We start from the raw sequence: 19,056 nt of genomic DNA, 5'->3' as shown, positions 1-19,056 counted from the left end.
TTGCAGAACAATTTCTTTTGTAAATTAAATGATCCTTTACTTTGATTAATCCAGTTTTGAATAATTCAATCTAGTTAAGAAAATAGCAAGCCTTTTTCTTACTTAATTTGTTACTGCTTGTAGTTTTTTTGATTGGTGAGATTCAAATTTACAAAATACATAAATACCTTCTATAGTCGATCGTCTAGTGTTTTGTCACATTAATTAGTGCCCTGAGCACATGATAAGCACCATTACTGAAGTATAAGTTTCCAAAACTAATAAAACTCCTTGCAACTTTCACAAAAGGTAATAAAGGAAGATGATCAAATCTTTTTCGACACTAGAAAAACAGAATTACAAACTGCTACTACATAATACTAAGACTCTAAAAACCAATGAGCCCATTTGTTTTGTTACATGACTAGGAAAATAAAACCAGACACACTAATCATCCATCTAATACTCATCATCACCTTCATCATCCTCATTATCAGCAGACTCAAGTCCAACTTCCTCATAATCTTTCTCAAGTGCAGCCAAATCCGCTTCCGAAAACTCCCCTTCTTCCATACCCTCACCAGCATACCAATGCACAAACGCCCTCTTAGCATACATCAAATCAAACTTATGATCAATCCTTGAAAACACCTCAGCAACACTAGTCGAATTCGATATCATACAAACTGCTCTTTGCACCTAGCCAAATCACCACCAGGAACAACAGTTGGCGGTTGGTAGTTAATACCACACTTGAACCCAGTTGGACACCAATCAACAAACTGAAGAATAAAACTTTAACATTCATTCAGGACTTTTATCGAATACCTGGGAGACAAGTCTGTTTAGGTTAGTGTAAGTTGGTCTTTAGATATCTAACGACTTAAGACAGATATCGTAAATTGCTTCATTATCAAGAAGGACTGAAACATCAGTGTGTTCCAGAAGCGAATGAGTCGAAAGAACAGAGTTGTAAGGCTCAACGACTGACGTCGAGACTTGCGGTGAAGGGTAAACTGTGAACCCAAGCTTCGATTTTTTTCCATAGTCGACAGACAAGCGTTCCAAAAGAAGTGACCCAAGACCCGACCCAGTTCCACCACCAACAGCATGAAACACCAAAATGTAGGATAAATGTGCAAGGTACAACATATAACTATATGGTCAACCTCATTTAAGCCTTCGGGGTCACACACATATACACCGAGACGTCAAATAATATATATATATATATATATATATATATATATATATATATATATATATATATATATATATATATATATATATGATGTGTATATATATTACTCAAGTAACAAAATAGTAAATCGAAATTAATTCATTTACTATTCATATAAATAGTAAATGAATCGAAATTAATTAATTTACTATTCACATGAAAGCGACATTATAGAAATTATTAATTATAAGTTACATAATATACCCCTAAAGTATTTGAGAAATACGACTTTATGATATATATATTTGTTCTAATTTGAATTCACGGGTTAATTGAAAAAGTTTCACGAGTTGTTTTTACATGTACTCCTCAAATATATATATATATATATATATATATATATATATATATATATATATATATATATATATATATTGGTTCTTGTTTTTGGTACAGAGTGACAAAACAAACAAAAATTAAAACCTTTTCTTACATCTCAAAGATCAAGAAAGCTACATGCCATTTTGTTTATGAAACGAAATCAATACGGAGTAATATTTATCTATTGCTTATTAATATAATTTGATTATATTAATTTGTTACTTTGGGTTTGGACTAGCATCCATTGACGGTCGTTTGAAGTGTAGTGTGGACTATCCAAAGAGACGGTCATACTTTTGATCGTAAGTTTCTCTCCGTCTCATCAATTTCTCCAAGAAAGGTATATCGTTAACTCCTCTTTTGTTTTAATATTCATGACAATTATTATGGTGTAACTGGATCTAATTGAGATAAATTAACCGTGTGCATGTTTCATTAAATATATGAATATTTAATCTTGTAAATGTTTTATGAAATAATAAAAGATTATTATTTTAACTATCCGCTGCGTTAATCTGATTTGTTAAAAGTACACACGATTTTCCATCAGTGGTATCCGAGCCGCTTTTACACCATCTTAATTGTCGTGTGACTATTCTTTAGATTTAGCTTTGTGGTATATTGGTGAAAGTCGAAACCTTTTTGGTTTTTAAAGTCAACACGGTTGATCTAGACTTAACCTCATGACGCACAAATATGATTGAAAGAATATCATTTTTTTAAATTGTAGATTTAATTGTTATGGCTTGAATATTTATTATAATTGTTGATTGTTTTATTCCATGGTTATACACATGCATTATAACCATAGACAAGCCATATTTAAGTTTTAATAATGTAGTTATTAAAATTGTGATTGCACACATAGCTCATAATGCCCCGACCTATGTATGATTGTTGTGACTGTTGATTACGGCAATATTATGTCATATTGATTATTTGTATTATTAGAAAGGCCATTTTGAAGCCAAAGTTGTGTTATATTTATTTTTCATTTTCATAGTATTGTATTTAAGTTTATTTCAATTTGTAAAAGTACTAGTTTAATTGTATTTTCAAATTTAAATAAATGTAACAAGATGAAGATTGAAGATAAAATACAACATGCTTTTGGCTTAGAAGATGGCGAATAGGTCAAGTTGACAACGATGGCGTTTGTCAAGTTTTCACTTGATTCTTGAATCAAGTGGGAGCTACGATATTACCCTTAGTTTGACCTCTTGATCCCATATCGGCTCATGAGATCACGCATAGGATTTTTGGGCTAGGCTATGTGTGTGTGATGCATGGTATGGTTGTGTTTTATTTTTACGCATTTATATTTAATTGTTGATTATAATATATGCTAATTGTTTTTTATGAAAACATCAAATAAAACTAGTAACGAGTTTCAAAGGTTAAAATTGATGATTTTAAAAAGTTAAACTCTAATGAGTTTAAAGTTAAATATATTTTTTTTGAAACTCAAATAATATAAAACTATATATATATATATATATATATATATATATATATATATATATATATATATATATATATATATATATATATATATATATATATATATATATATATATATATATATATATATATATATATATATGGGCGACATCTTTTAAAACTGTTTTAAAATGATACACGTTTGTGTATTTGTTACTTTTATATATAAAATAAAATAACAAACTAGACGCATAAACACGATCGACATATATAAAACTGGTTAAAATGATTTTTAACAAATAGTGTAGCGAATCTTGTGTGCATGCATTATTCGTTAACACAAACTTTTTAAAAATACTCGTCAAATTTAAGTCATGCCATCCAATGAGCTTGCAAACACTCCTCGTAATTTTTTGATTACGGTGAGACCTAATCGAATTATAGCCACGAGGTGGATTTTCAGTTACGAGTGAGACTAGGCTGAATTTTCACTGTTTCCAAATTGGACGACTTAATTGTATTCATGGTGAGACCTGAGTTCGAGGCAAGGATGAGACAAACATGCCAATAGATAATAGTGGTTTGTTAGACTACACATATCTCAAGGTCCCATAAAGATCTAAGAGTTGCACCTGTGATGCAATTGGTACTCGCTACCTACCAGTAGACTCTATAACTGCTAGCTAATCAACAGATGTAGTTATGGAACCTCTATGTGGATCTTAGGCTTTCGTAAATTAATTGTTTTTAAATATATTAAAACTTGGGTAATTAATTTATTAAAGTATTATATCGCAAATACTAAAATTGAACCTTGTTCTTTTGTAGATGTCAAACAATCAAAACGTAAACCAAAACACCCTCCGTTCTTTGTTAGAGAAGGAGAAACTCAATGGTTCAAACTTCCTCGATTGGTACCGCAACCTGAGAATTGTTCTCAAATATGAAGGAAAGTTGAACAAAATTGAAGAACCCTTACCCGAAGCTCCTCCTGAGACAGCTACTGCTGCTCAAAAGAATGCTTATCAGAAGTTGTTTGATGAGCAAGAGAAGATAGATTTAATCATGCTTGCTAGTATGACTTCTGACCTTCAAAAGGAAATGGAAGATCATACAGCATATGATATGATGACTGAGCTGAAAAATATGTTTCAGAAATAGGCTAGTCAAGAGTTATATAAAACTTATAAGCTTCTTCAAACATGCAAAATGGAGGAAGGACAATCAGTGAGCTCTCATGTCTTAAAAATGAAAAGCTACATTGACCGATTGGAAAAACTTGGAACTACCTTGCCGCCTAACTTGGCTGTGAACACGGTTTTGGTTTCACTACCAAAATCGTATCACCAGTTTGTGATGAATTACAATATGCAAGGTTGAGAGAAATCTCTGGCAGAGGTGCACTCGATGCTCAAAACTGCTGAACAGGATATTCCATATAAGGTTTCCAATCCTGGTGTCCTGATGATTAGGGATGGTAAGGTGAAAAAGAATAAGCCAAAAACTTGGGGAAAAGAAAAAGGCAAGTCAATTGCTAAGAAGAAAATTCCACCACCTCCCAAGAAAGAAAACCCATCGAAAGACGCCGAATGTTTCCACTGTGGAAAAGTTGGCCACTGGAGGAGGAATTGTCCTTCCTACCTATCTGAGTTGAGAAAAGGCAAAGCTGGCCAGACCAGCAAATCAGGTTTATTTCATATACAGTTATATACTTTTTCTAGTGATTCCTGAATTTTTGATACTGGTTGTGGTACTCACATCTGTAACAATATGCAGGGAATGAGAAGAAGTAAGAGACTGAAGAAAGACACACTAGACTTAAGAGTGGGAAATGGAGCTCGAGCTGCTGTTGAAGCTATTAGAACCTATGAGCTTACTCTACCTAGTGGTCTTATTGTTTTGTTGGAACAATGTCATTATGCTCCTAGTATTACGAGCAATGTAATTTCAGTTTCTCTTTTGAAAAATGTTGGTTTTGAACTTACATTTACGCACTTTGGTATTTCAGTTTCTAAGAATAATGTATTTTATTTTAATGCTATTCCACGTGATGGTATTTTTGAAATTGATATGCATGGTGTTATTTTAAATAATAATTATGTATATACCTGTACTGCCAAACGATTCAAGCAAGACTGGAACAAGACCTATCTATGGCATTGTCGTCTTGGTCATATAAATCAACAACGCATTTCGAAACTCCAATCGGATGGGATTTTGGAATCAACTGGCTCTGAGTCATTTGATGTATGCGATTCATATTTATGTGGAAAGATGACAAAGGCTCCTTTCACCAGTTTAGGTGAAAGAGCTAAAGATCTTTTGATAATGCTAAAAACGAACATATATTTCATAGCATTATCCCTCAAGAAAGACAAGCTTTTAGTTGCAATTGTTCTATTTACAAGTAATATTCGTTTAAATAATAAAAGGTGAAGACGAAAGGCAGATTCGACGAATTGAAGACGCAAACGACCAAAAAGCTAAAAAGTACAAATTACAATCAAAGTGGTTCAAATTATTGATGAGAAACGTCTCAAAATTACAAGAGTACAAGACGCAAAACGCAAAATACAAGATATTAAATTGTACACAAGGACGTTCGAAAATTCGGAACCGGGACTAGAGTCAACTCTCAACGCTCGACGCAACGGACAAAAAATTACAAGTCAACTATGCTCAAGAATATAATATAATATATAATTAATTATATATATTATTATATATTATATATTTACTCAGCCTACGTTTTGGATCAATATGTGAGCTGTAATCCAGACCTCTGCACTCTCGGAGTTCTGATGTATAAAACAACCGCACTCGCGGAGATCTACAGGAAAACGTGGGCCTATAAAAGGCAACGAATTCTGCACAACGAAAACATCTTTTTCTTTCTTCATTCTCTCAACGTGTATATATATATATATATATATATATATAATATATATATATATATATATATATATATTATAATTTTAATTTTAATTTTAATTTTAATTTTAATTTTAATAATAATAAGGGTATGTTAGCGAATGTTGTAAGGGTGTAAGTCGAAATTCTGTCCGTGTAACGCTACGCTATTTTTAATCATTGTAAGTTATGTTCAACCTTTTTAATTTAATGTCTCGTAGCTAAGTTATTATTATGCTTATTTAAGCCGAAGTAATCGTGATGCTGGGCTAAATATTAAAATTGGGTAATTGGCCTTTGTACCATAATTGGGGTTTGGATAAAAGAACGACACTTGTGGAAATTAGACTATGGGCTATTAATGGGCTTTATATTTTTTTAATTAAATGATAGTTTGTTAATTTAATATAAAGATTTACAATTGGACGTACCTATAAATAACCATATACACTCGATCGGACACGATGGGCGGGATATTTATAAGTACTAATAATCGTTCATTTAACCGGACACGGGAATGGATTAATAGTCAATGGAATTATTAAAACAGGGGTGAATTATATACAAGGACACTTGGTGTAATTATAGTATAAGTCCCCAATTAGTTGGAATATTTGACTTCGGATATAAGGATAATTTGACGAGGACACTCGCACTTTATATTTATGACTGATGGACTGTTATGTACAAAAACCAGATGGACATATTGAATAATCCAGGACAAAGGAAAATTAACCCATGGTAGTAAAACCAAAATCAACACGTCAAACATCATGATTACGGAAGTTTAAATAAGCATAATTCCTTTATTTCATATTTAATTGCACTTTTAATTATCGTATTTTTTTATCGCAATTTTATTTATTGTCATTTTATTTATCGCACTTTTATTTATCGCAATTTCATTATCGTTATTTACTTTACGCTTTAAATTAAGTTATATTTATTTTTTAATATTTTACATTAGGTTTTAACTGCGACTTAAATTTTAGAATCGACAAACCGGTCATTAAACGTTAAAAACCCCCTTTTATAATAATAATACTGCTTATATATATTTTTGTATTTTTACAATCATAAGTTAAAAATATAGCGTTAAACTTGGCTAAGATCCCTGTGGAACGAACCGGACTTATTAAAAACTACACTACTGTACGATTAGGTACACTGCCTATAAGTGTTGTAGCAAGGTTTATGTATATCCATTATATAAATAAATAAATATCTTGTGTAAAATTGTATCGTATTTAATAGTATTTCTTTGTAAAAATTAATACTATTTCATATACCCCTCGCATAACATCAAGTATTTTTGGCGCCGTTGCCGGGGAATGCTTAAACGTCGGAAGCGAAACGCTATATAAAAAAAAAGATTTTTATTAAGTTTTAGTTTATTTTTGTAAAAATACGTTTTAAATATTAAAAATACAAAAATATAAAAAAAATATCTATATATTTTTAAGAATTTGTTTAAAATATATAAAATTATAAAGTATTTCTATTTCTATTTTTCAAATTATAAGTTTTTATTTATTTTATATAAATATTTTATAAAACTGAAAATTAAAATAAAAAGTAAAAAAAATTAAATAAAACAAACTGAACCTGCGAAATTGAACCATTCTCGTTTGAACCTGCAACATCCGCACTCGCGGAATTTTTCTGGCACGTGGCACCGCACTCGCGGAGCCGTCTGACAGGTCAAACCCTCAGCCAACATTAATTACGGATTTAGGGTTAAATTTTTATTATTATTATTATCAAAACTAATTAGGTTTTATTATTTAATTAGTTTTTAGTTTTTAGTTTTTAGTTTTAATTAATTTTGTAATTTAAGTTTTATCTAGTTTTATTAAATATTAACTTAATACTTTTATAAAATAAATAATATAAAAATAATATTTTTATAAAAATTAGTAATTTTATCATTTTTTTGTATCTTTTTATAAATTATATATTTTAATCGTTTAAATCATAATTTGTATATTTATCGTTAGTAATTAATTTTAAGACTAGTATTTGCCGTAGTTTATTTTTATTTTTAGATTTTTTGGATTTGCCGTAAAATTCCTTAAGTGCTTTTTCTTTAGACTAAGATTTAGGTACTTTAGAATTTTGCGACGCTGTTTATAAATTTTAAGTTCCTTTTTAAGTTTCAACGCGCTACCTTCTTATTATTTTTCGACCTCTTATTTTTCGACGCACTCTTTTTCTTTCTTATTTTTCGTCGCTCTAGTTTTTAGGACATAGAATTTTCTATTTCTTCTCTAAATTTTCTTTAAATTTCAACGAAAAATTATTTTAAGTGGTTAAATTGATAGACAACCAAAATTTTCTGCTTCGTAGTAATAGTTGGATTTGTTAGTGGCTGAGTTGTGAGCTTCTGATTTAAAGGGTTCTGGCTCCCTGTTACATCTTTTGGCTATTCGAAACGTGGGCAAAAGTAGAAAAGTCTATTAATTTAATAACTTATATAATTTTTATCTTTTTATAACTAATAGGATATTCAGTGAATGCACCGAGCAAAACGTTCACCACCTTTTATACGTTCACCACCTGTAACTAGATCAAGACATCTAGCCAATATTGTCGCCGTTGATTTTTCTTTAGAATCGTCATCCAGTCGACCAAGTACTCCAATTTAAATTTCCGATAATCCATTTTTTGAACCCGGTCTCACAATTGAGAATCCGGGGGATATTCAGGGACAATTCAGAGATCCTGAACCATTAATCTTTCCTCCGGAACCACCAATCATTCAAACAGATATTGTCGAGGAATAACCCATTAAATCAGAATCCTCTAGTGATTCAGATTCAATAAATTCAATCATGGAAAATCTGGAACCTCTAAGTATGGAAGACCGAATGCGAGCTAAACGCACTGGCCAAGGTCACGCAATTACTCAACCAGACATTAATGCGCCAGATTATGAAATAAAAGGACAAATCCTACACATGGTAACTAATCAATGCCAATTTAGTGGTGCGCCGAAGGAAGATTCAAATGAACATCTTCGAACCTTTAATAGGATCTGTACTCTATTTAAAATAAGAGAAGTGGAGGATGAACAGATATATCTCATGTTATTTCCCTGGACTTTAAAGGAAAAAGCCAAAGATTGGTTGGAATCGTTACCTGAAGGGGCGATTGATACATGAGATGTTTTAGTTGAAAAATTTCTTAAACAATTCTATCCGGCATCTAAAGCCGTAAGACTTCAAGGAGAAATTGTTACGTTTACACAAAAGCTAAATGAAACTCTATATGAAGCGTTGACAAGATTTGGAAAGTTATTGAGAGGATGTCCGCAACATGGTTTAGACACTTGTCAAATAGTACAAATATTCTACCAAGGATGTGACATTACTATACGAAAAGACATCGATATAGCAGCTGGTAGTTCCATTATGAAGAAAACTGCAACTGACGCTTACAAAATTATTGATAACACTGCTTCCCACTCACATGAGTGGCATCAAGAAAAAGATATCGTTAGATCATCTAAAGCAGCTAGAGTCGATTCTAGCCATGACTTAGATTCCATTTTTGCAAAGATAGATGTTGTCGAGAGACGAATGGAAAAGATGACTAAGGATATTCACTCAATACGAATTAGTTGTGAGCAGTGTGGAGGACCACATTTGACAAAAGATTGTCTCAGTATTGAACAAACAATGGAACAAAGAGAGAATGTTTCATATCTAAACCAAAAGCCTGGAAATAATTATCAGAATAATTATAAACCGCCAAGAAAGATCTACAATCAAAATCAGAATTATAACCGAAATGTTCCATACAACAATCAACAAGGTCCTAGCAATCAACAAGTATCTAACAATACTTACAATCAGCAAAGACCTATTTTTCAAAACAAATCACCACAAACCGATGATAAAAAGCCAAATTTAGAAGATATGATGTCGAAGCTAGTTAAATCTCAAACGCAGTTTTTCACATCTCAGAAACAAACCAATGAACAAAATGCTCAAGCATTTAGAAATCAACAAGCTTCTATTCAAAATTTGAAACAAGAAGTAAGCAACCTAGCAAGGTTGATAGGTGAAAGAAAACCGGGAAGTTTACCTAGTGATACAAATGCTAACCCCCGGAATGAAACAGCTGAAGCTATTACCACAAGAAGTGGTATTACACTTAAACCACCTGAAATACTTGTAATTTCTGATGACTCTATTTCTACTCCACAAGAACCACAACCTGATCAAGAAAAGGAAACAGAACCGGTAGTTGAAAAGGTTAATGAAGTTAACACAGTTAAGGCAAAACCTTATGTTAAACCATACCAACCACCACTTCCTTACCCGAGTAAAATTAGAAAAGAGAGACTTGAAGCCGAGCAATCCAAATTCTTGGATATGTTTAAACAAATAAATGTCAACCTTCCTTTCATTGATGTGATTTCAGGAATGCCTAGATATGCTAAATTTCTGAAAGATCTAATCACGAATAGAAAGAAAATGGAAGAACTCTCGGCTGTTACTATGAATGCTAATTGTTCTGCAGTACTGTTGAATAAGATACCAGAAAAATTATCAGATCCAGGAAGTTTCACGATTCCATGTTTTCTGGGTAGTCTTAGTTCAATAGAAGCATTGCCAGACTTAGGTGCTAGTATAAATTTCATGCCATATTCACTATACGCTAAACTAGACCTTGGAGAATTGAAACCAACAAGAATAAGTATACAACTAGCAGAACGATCAGTAAAATATCCTATAGGGATAATGGAGAACATGCTAGTTAAAGTTGGTACTTTAGTATTTTCAGTAGATTTTGTTATTCTGGACATGGAAGAAGATTCTTGAGTTCCTCTCATATTAGGAAGACCATTCTTAAACACGGCTAAAGCATTAATAGACGTGTTTGGTAAGAAACTGACCCCAAGTATAGAGGACGAGAGTGTTACCTTTTCTGTTGATAGAGCCATGCAACAACCGCAATCTGCAGATGATACATGTTATTATATTCAAACTATAGATTCACATGCAGAATTGTTAGAAGAATTTCCAGAATTACAAGGAACAGGAGAATGTTCTTTAGGAGAAGGAACTGAACCAATTGATGAAACTGAAATGTTAGCTACACTTATGGCTAATGGATATGAACCAACAACAGAAGAAATTCAAATACTAAAAGAGGAAGACAGATATCGATATAAATCATCGATAGAAGAACCACCAACATTAGAGTTAAAGCCACTTCCAAACCATTTGGAATATGCTTATTTACATGGTGAATCTGAATTACCTGTAATAATATCGTCTTCTCTTACGGAAAATGAAAAATCTCAACTCATTTCTGTGCTAAGAGCTCATAAACCAGCTACTGCATAGAAGATTCATGACATTAAAGGAATAAGTCCTTCGTATTGCACACATAAAATCCTTATGGAAGAAGGTCATAAAATGTATGTGCAACGCCAACGAAGACTAAATCCTAATATGCAAGATGTTGTTAAAAAAGAAATTATTAAACTGCTAGATGCAGGTTTAATTTATCTAATCTCTGATAGTCCATGGGTAAGCCCAGTTCAATGCGTACCTAAGAAGGGTGGCATGACTGTCATCACAAATGAAAAAAATGAGCTTATTCCTACTAGGACTGTAACAGGATGGCGTGTTTGTATTGATTATAGAAAATTAAATGACGCCACCAGAAAAAATCACTTTCACTTACCTTTCATTGATCAAATGTTGGAAAGATTAGCCGGGAATAGTTATTATTGTTTTCTTGATGATTTTTCCGGATATTTTCAAATTCCAATAGCACCCGAGGACCAAGAGAAAACCACATTCACGTGCCCTTATGGTACTTTTGCTTACAAACGCATGCCATTTGGACTTTGTAACGCCCCTGCAACCTTTCAAAGGTGCATGATGTCGATTTTTCACGACATGATAGAAGAATGCATGGAAGTTTTCATGGATGACTTTTCAGTCTTCGGTGATACTTTTGAATCATGTCTAGTCAATCTTGAACGAATGCTTATTAGATGCGAACAATCAAATCTAGTTCTTAATTGGGAGAAATCCCATTTCATGGTTAAAGAAGGCATCGTTCTTGGTCATAAAATTTCAAAGGAAGGAATTGAAGTGGATAGAGCTAAAGTAGATGTAATTGCTAAACTTCCACATCCCACCAATGTTAGAGGAGTTAGGAGTTTTCTAGGGCATGCCGGTTTTTACCGACGTTTCATAAAAGATTTTTCTAAAATTGCCACTCCTATGAATAAACTCCTAGAAAAGGATGCTCCATTCATCTTTTCAGATGAATGCATCAAATCTTTTAATATTCTTAAAAAAAAACTCACTAATGCACCGATCATGATAACTCCAAATTGGAATCTACCGTTTGAACTGATGTGGGATGCAAGTGATTTTGCAATGGGAGCCGTTTTAGGACAAAGGATTGAAAAACGATTTCAACCTATTTATTATGCTAGTAAGATGTTACAAGGAGCACAAACGAACTACACAACTACTGAAAAAGAACTCCTTGCAATTGTCTTTGCTTTTGACAAATTTCGTTCATATCTCGTTCTAGCTAAAACGGTGGTGTATACCGACCATTCTGCTCTTAGATACCTATTTTCGAAACAAGATGCCAAACCAAGATTAATCCGTTGGATTTTACTCTTACAAGAGTTCGATATTGAAGTCCGAGATAAAAAGGGAGCAGAAAATCTCGCCGCTGATCATCTTTCTCGTCTTGAAAATCCCGAATTAGAAGTTCTGAATGAATCGGCTATACAAGATAACTTTCCTGACGAATATCTATTGAAGATAGATTATAGTGAAATTCCATGATTTGCAGACTATGCAAACTATTTAGTATGTGGATTCCTTGAAAAAGGGTTGTCGTACCAAAAACGAAAGAAATTCTTTAGTGATATAAAACACTATTTCTGGGAAGATCCACATTTGTTTAAAAGTTGTCCCGATGGAATAATACGCCGATGCGTATTCGGAGATGAAGCTAGTCAAATCTTAAACCATTGTCATACAGGACCAACAGGAGGGCATTATGGGCCTCAACTCACAGCAAGAAAAGTTTAAGATGCTGGATTCTATTAGCCTACAATTTTCAAAGATGCACACCTTCTTTGCAAATCCTGTGATGCATGTCAAAGGGCCGGAAAAATAAATCAACGTGATGAAATGCCACAAAATGTCATTCAAGTATGTGAAGTATTTTACATATGGGGTATTGACTTTATGGGTCCATTTCCAAAATCTCATAATAATCTCTACATTCTCGTTGCCATTAATTATGTATCTAAATGGGCGGAAGCACAAGCTCTCCCAACTAACGATGCACGAGTTGTAGTCAACTTTTTAAAACATCTTTTTGCAAGGTTTGGAACACCGAAAGCTTTAATAAGTGATCGGGGTACTCATTTTTGTAATAATCAACTTGAGAAAGTTCTTAAAAGATATGGAGTAACTCATAAAATCTCAACCGCGTATCATCCACAAACAAGTGGACAAGTTGAAAATACCAACCGAGCATTAAAACGCATTCTAGAGAAAATCGTAAGATCAAATCCGAAGGAATGGTCCATTAAATTGGAGGATGCACTCTGGACTCTTAGAACAGCCTACAAAACTCCAATTGGAACCACACCTTTTAAACTCATTTACGGAAAAGCATGTTATCTTCCAGTAGAAATTGAGCACAAAGCATTTTGGGCTTTGAAGACATGTAATCTTGATTTACATGAAGCCGGACGTCTACGGTTAAGTCAACTAAACTAATTAGAAGAATTAAGACATGAAGCATATGAAAATTCGTTGATCTACAAAGAAAGAACAAAGAAATGGCATGATAAAAGAATCAGAAGTTCAAAAGAATTTAAAGAAGGAGACAGAGTTCTTCTTTTCAATTCACGATTCAAGCTATTTCCTGGAAAATTGAAATCAAGATGGTCTGGACCATTCATAGTCAAAAGAGTTTTCCCATATAGAACAGTAGAGTTAATAAATTCAAATGGGGTTGAATTTAAAGTTAAAGGTCACAGAGTTAAACATTACATAGATAATCTAATGGAAGTTGAAGATGAAGTTAATCACAATTTCGACACCACAGCTAACTAAGTGTGGGAAGGTTCGAATCTTTTTAGGGTAATATATATTTCTGTTAGAGTTAGATTTTCTGTTTTCGTGTAGTTTCCGAGAATGGAATCCGAATGGTCTTTCGCTAGCAGACCCTACAGAACTAGTCTTCTCCCCCCATTCTGAATTTTTATTTTTTTTAGGTTTTACGAGATGAAGAATTCCTTTGATCTGAACCATGGTCTAATGCTACATGCTATGATTACTAAACGTAATAATGACACACTTCCGAGTGAACTGGTATCATTCATAAGAGGTAAAATGGACGGAGTAAGAAAAGAACTCAGAAAAGATCATCATAAGATACATTTTGGTAAAGGAAAATCAAAATCCGCAACAAAAAGAAGAGCACGACACCTTGAAAGATGTTATAAATGCGAAAAATGGTCACACGAAGGTAAATGTTCAAATAATCAAACATATTCAAACACCGAATTTGTTACTCTATGCAGAGAAGGACCGTTTATATGTTTAGAAGAATTCGAGGTTATGCTTACGTAACTATGGAGAACCAAATTACACGACTCTCCTATGAGTCAGCTAAAGTAGGTCTCTGAGAATTCTTTCTCATAGGTAAGTATGTACAGTTTTTATTTATTGCTTTTAATCTTTTGATAATAAATGCTGAATCGTTCGCTATAAAGTATTAAATTGGTATTCAATAAAATTAGGTATGCGTAACCGAAATTATTGATATCGTACAAAAAATTTATTACATCACTGCGAAATTTACCGTTTATTCTTAAGGTATATATATCTTTAATCAATCAACCCAAAATATTTCAGAAATTTGTCAGGAGTAAAACTAGGTAATATAGCCAAAATTACTTTACTAAAAAGTGGGGCGTATATTTTTGATAATATTTGATTGATTAAAGTGGTATGAAAGACCAAAAAGATTTTTAATTTTATTTTTACCATGATTTTAAAATTAATATATAAATATTAAATTATTATTGTAAACTTTTTAAAATCAATATATTTAAGTTTGTACCTATTTGAAAAATTAATATTTTTAATATAAGTTTGTATGTATAAAAACAAAAATATAATACAAATTTGGTGTGAATTTTTAATTTTAATAATATGAATTTTTAATTTTATGCATTTTAAATTTAAGTTTGGTGTGAATTTAAAAACAAAAATTTACTCTATTTCACTAAGTTAAAAATTTGATATTTAAAATTCGTCGTGAGTTAAAAACTAGGTCGTTGAACCAAAATTGCTCTACCCAAGGGAGGGACGAGAATTTTTATTATCATTATTTTTAATCTTATTGAATTAAAGTATGTCAAAAACATTAAAAACCCCAAAAATCTTTGCTTTTAAAACGACGCTTAAAAAGTAACAAATTTTAAAACTTTGTCGAGGAACGGACTAGGACAACAATCCGAAACGCCCTTATTCTCAAAAGAAACTAATTTTTAAAATTTATTAATCTATTTTTTATTAGTTAAAGGTTTTTATTTTAAAAAAAGAGATAAATCCGCACTCGCGGAGTTTGATGTGGGACCACCTCCGCATCGCGGAGTTTAAAAATTCCAGAAAAAAATAAAACTGGTCGAACAGACCAGTTTGCACGCACACACACACACCCAAATACTGCGAAAAACACACACAAACACCTCCCAAATTCACGATTTTTCACCATAAATCATCAAATTTTTTGCTAAAATCACAATGAGGAGATTCTTCCCACGAAGTTACTCAAGGAAATCTGTAATTTCTACACCTAAACACTCTTTAATTCGAATTTTTAGTGTTCTTGAAAAAAAATATACCTAATTTGATTTTGATGATTTTTAGTGTAATTGTGCTTAAATTGATTGTATATTATGCTTGTATAACCTAGATTGATGCTATTTAACATGATTAGAAGCCTTAAACTTCAAATTTTGAGTAGTCTAGGGTTTGTGTTCTTGAGCAAAATTGGGGCTTTTTGATATAAACGGGTTATGGCCGAATTTTGTTGTTAGTTTATGCTAAATTGAGTTGTGTAACATGTTTAGGTTGCTAAATTATCAAAACTTTGATCCTAAACATGATTTATGAAGATTAAAGTAGACTTTTTGAGTCAAAAATGCATGAACTTGATCTAATTGATATGAATGCCATGTGGAACCTGTTTAATTGCTATAATGATTATTTTTGACATGTTCTAGAAGTTAAATGCCTAGGAATGTTACATACATTTTCATATAAGTTTATTTGTAAAAATATAGAATTGTTAGTATTATGAAAATGTGTATAAAGTTTAATATGGTTTAAACATGTCATTGTAATTGTTTTGATTTATGATTTTGCTAACACTAATGCATATTTGAATGCACAAAAATTGTGTTTGATGTGTTTTGCAGACTGAAAGGGGTGAATCTTAATCCCAGGCTCCCAATGCTCCTCCTCCTGAGAATGCGGAACAACAGGAAGTTAATGACTTTTATCGACAAATGTACCGCATCCAATAGTTTCATTTTCAAATATCGATGTGCCGAATTTACACCCAAACTTAAGGTTTGACAGACTTTGGATAGACTATCTAAAATATCAGAGGAACTTGCACATCCTTCAGTCTAATGTTGTTGAGGTGCCTAGGATAATAGAATGGGATCCGTTAGAAGCAGTTGGATTAGCCGAACCAATCAGAGAATTACTTACACAAAGGTATGGTAATTCTACTTTTAATGATTGGGTACGTTTATTCAACATTTATAGGCCTGTATATAGAGAATGGTGTGTTGGGTTATTATGTAGTATTGAAATAAATGATCGGGTAGCTACTTTAACCGATCGTACCTTTATTAGATTTTTATTAGGAGGTGAGATGCGCTATATGTCTTTACTAGATATGGCTCAGGCTTTACATATATATACGCCTGAGAAGTTAGCATCTGATGACTGTCAGAGGTTGATAGTTCATGGTAGGAGGGTTGATGAGAATTTTGATATGAATGGTGTATGGAGTAGAATGACTAGTCATAACCAATTCAAAGGGGGATTTTACTCTTTTCTTGATATTGATAGAGCTGAATTAAGAGTAATCCACAGGTTTTTAGCAAACTCGATTACACAGCGAGGTAGGAACAAGGAAAAGGTAAATGAACAGGATTTATTTTACCACATGTGTATTCGAGACCCACAGAGCGATGTAAGTATACCTTATTATATGGGTTATTATCTATCGGCTATGATTAGGGGTATGCAGCCTAATAGCATAATAGGAGGTGGTATCTTTGTTACATTAATTGCTGAACATCTCGGTGTGGATAGAAGTCGGGGGGGGGGGGATTATTAATGGCAGAACCAGAACCCCGTGATAGGATAGATTTACGCGTGTATCATGGTGCTAAGGTTTTAAAGAAACGAAACAACGCTGTAGTACAATATGATGGCAGGCATACACAGGTCGAGAGAGATCAACAGCAACGTAATGCGGGAGGGGGTAATCAGATGACAGAAATCCAACTTTTTATGGCTCATCATGAGTATGAAATGGTTAGACAACTAGCATTTCAAGATTGGCAGTATCATCAAAACCAAATCATAAGTCATCGTGCACACATAAACGCAAATTCTTTCGGATTTTTAAAATTTTTGACTTATACACTTGGTTACTATTAAAAATACTAGTAACGCAGTAGTTGTATTAGAATCTAGTGCTCTCTGATAATAAAGAACAACCCTAGTCTTATATACTGACTACCCAATTCTAGTAAAATTTTTCAAAATTTTCAATTAAATGAACTCAAAATCATGTTTATACATATTTATGAACGATAAAACTAGGTGTTAATACCGAAATTATTGTTACCTCGGAAAGGACATAAATTGAGAAACAACCCAAAATGTTAGAATTCATTTAAAACGGAATAGAGGACAATAAAAAGGCAAAGAAAGGAAAATAAAAGCCAAGTGTGGGAAAAATTTACCAAGTTATTTAAAACACATATCACAAGTTAAGTCTTCCGAAAAAGAAACGCGCTTCTTGATTTAGGTCAGGAAGTTGTCGTCCAGACCAGTTGTAGAGTCTACGAAAAACCTTGAAAAGTTTTCTCGAAAATCAGCTGAAAATCCACGGACCTCAGCATCAAACAAGGTCGCCAAGTGGTCAGACTTATCCTAACCATGAGAGGATCTGTCTCGTAAAATAGGGAGGGCGCCGTGCAAATTAGCTTGATAAGACTAATGAATCAGACCCCCAGAAAGGATAATCTCCTTAAAGATAAAAAAATCAGCTTTTAAGACTGATATTACTCAATCCTTGAGATTGACTTTAAAGATTGAGAATTACAAACTCATGGAATTCAATGATATCTAAACTCGAGCTTGAACGAGAAAATATTTTGATCAAATTAAAACCGATTTGTTTTCTGAAAACTCATTTTCAATGCGTTCATTACCATTGAACGTAAAATCCTAGGAATTCACCTGGAATTCACCTGGAATTCATTAGGTCACCTAAACCAAATCGGGTGTCAACCATAAGAACGGTGGTTGCATAGCATGGTCAAAGACAGGACCTTGTGCCAGACCGAAAAATTATAGGGTGATCTTTGCTATTTCTCCTACAAAGGATAGTAATTGCATCCGACATGATATAGACCATAATGAAAAGCATGTCACGGGACATTGCCTTAACAGTTGCTTGTTCAACGCTTTCCTTTACAATCGGACGGTAGTTTACCGAAAGGTAATATACGGAGCAAGTATACTGGACGTGTTGCTTTCCCAATACAAGGTTAGCACGTGGGTGACACAAAACCGCAAGTTTTGAGCTAAAATTTTCAAATCTGAAACCCACCAAACCCACAAAAACAATTTGCAAACACCGGTAAAGGGTTATTCCGGAAAACTTATCTAGGGTAAAAGCTAGATTGAATTTTCAAAAGATCAAATGTTTTCATAAAGATCCAATTTCCTTAAGGATCTAAATTTTCATAGTCATGTGGGACTGTAAACCACATCGTTACTACCATTGTTCACACCGCCATATAGAAATCACTGATGTACAAAGTGTGAAGAATAAAGAAGTGATTC

General features: G+C 32.8%; 1 pseudogene; it reads right to left on the bottom strand.

The window, feature by feature from the left end:
• Positions 1 to 373: 373 nt before the first annotated feature.
• Positions 374 to 19,056, bottom strand: part of LOC139848887 (tubulin alpha chain-like) — a 39,881-nt pseudogene continuing 21,198 nt past the window's right edge.

This window comes from Rutidosis leptorrhynchoides, chromosome 5, assembly GCF_046630445.1.
Source record: "Rutidosis leptorrhynchoides isolate AG116_Rl617_1_P2 chromosome 5, CSIRO_AGI_Rlap_v1, whole genome shotgun sequence".
Taxonomy (NCBI): Eukaryota; Viridiplantae; Streptophyta; class Magnoliopsida; order Asterales; family Asteraceae; genus Rutidosis; species Rutidosis leptorrhynchoides.
Note: the sequence above shows the minus strand (reverse complement) of the source record. Positions and strands in the feature narration are given on the sequence as shown.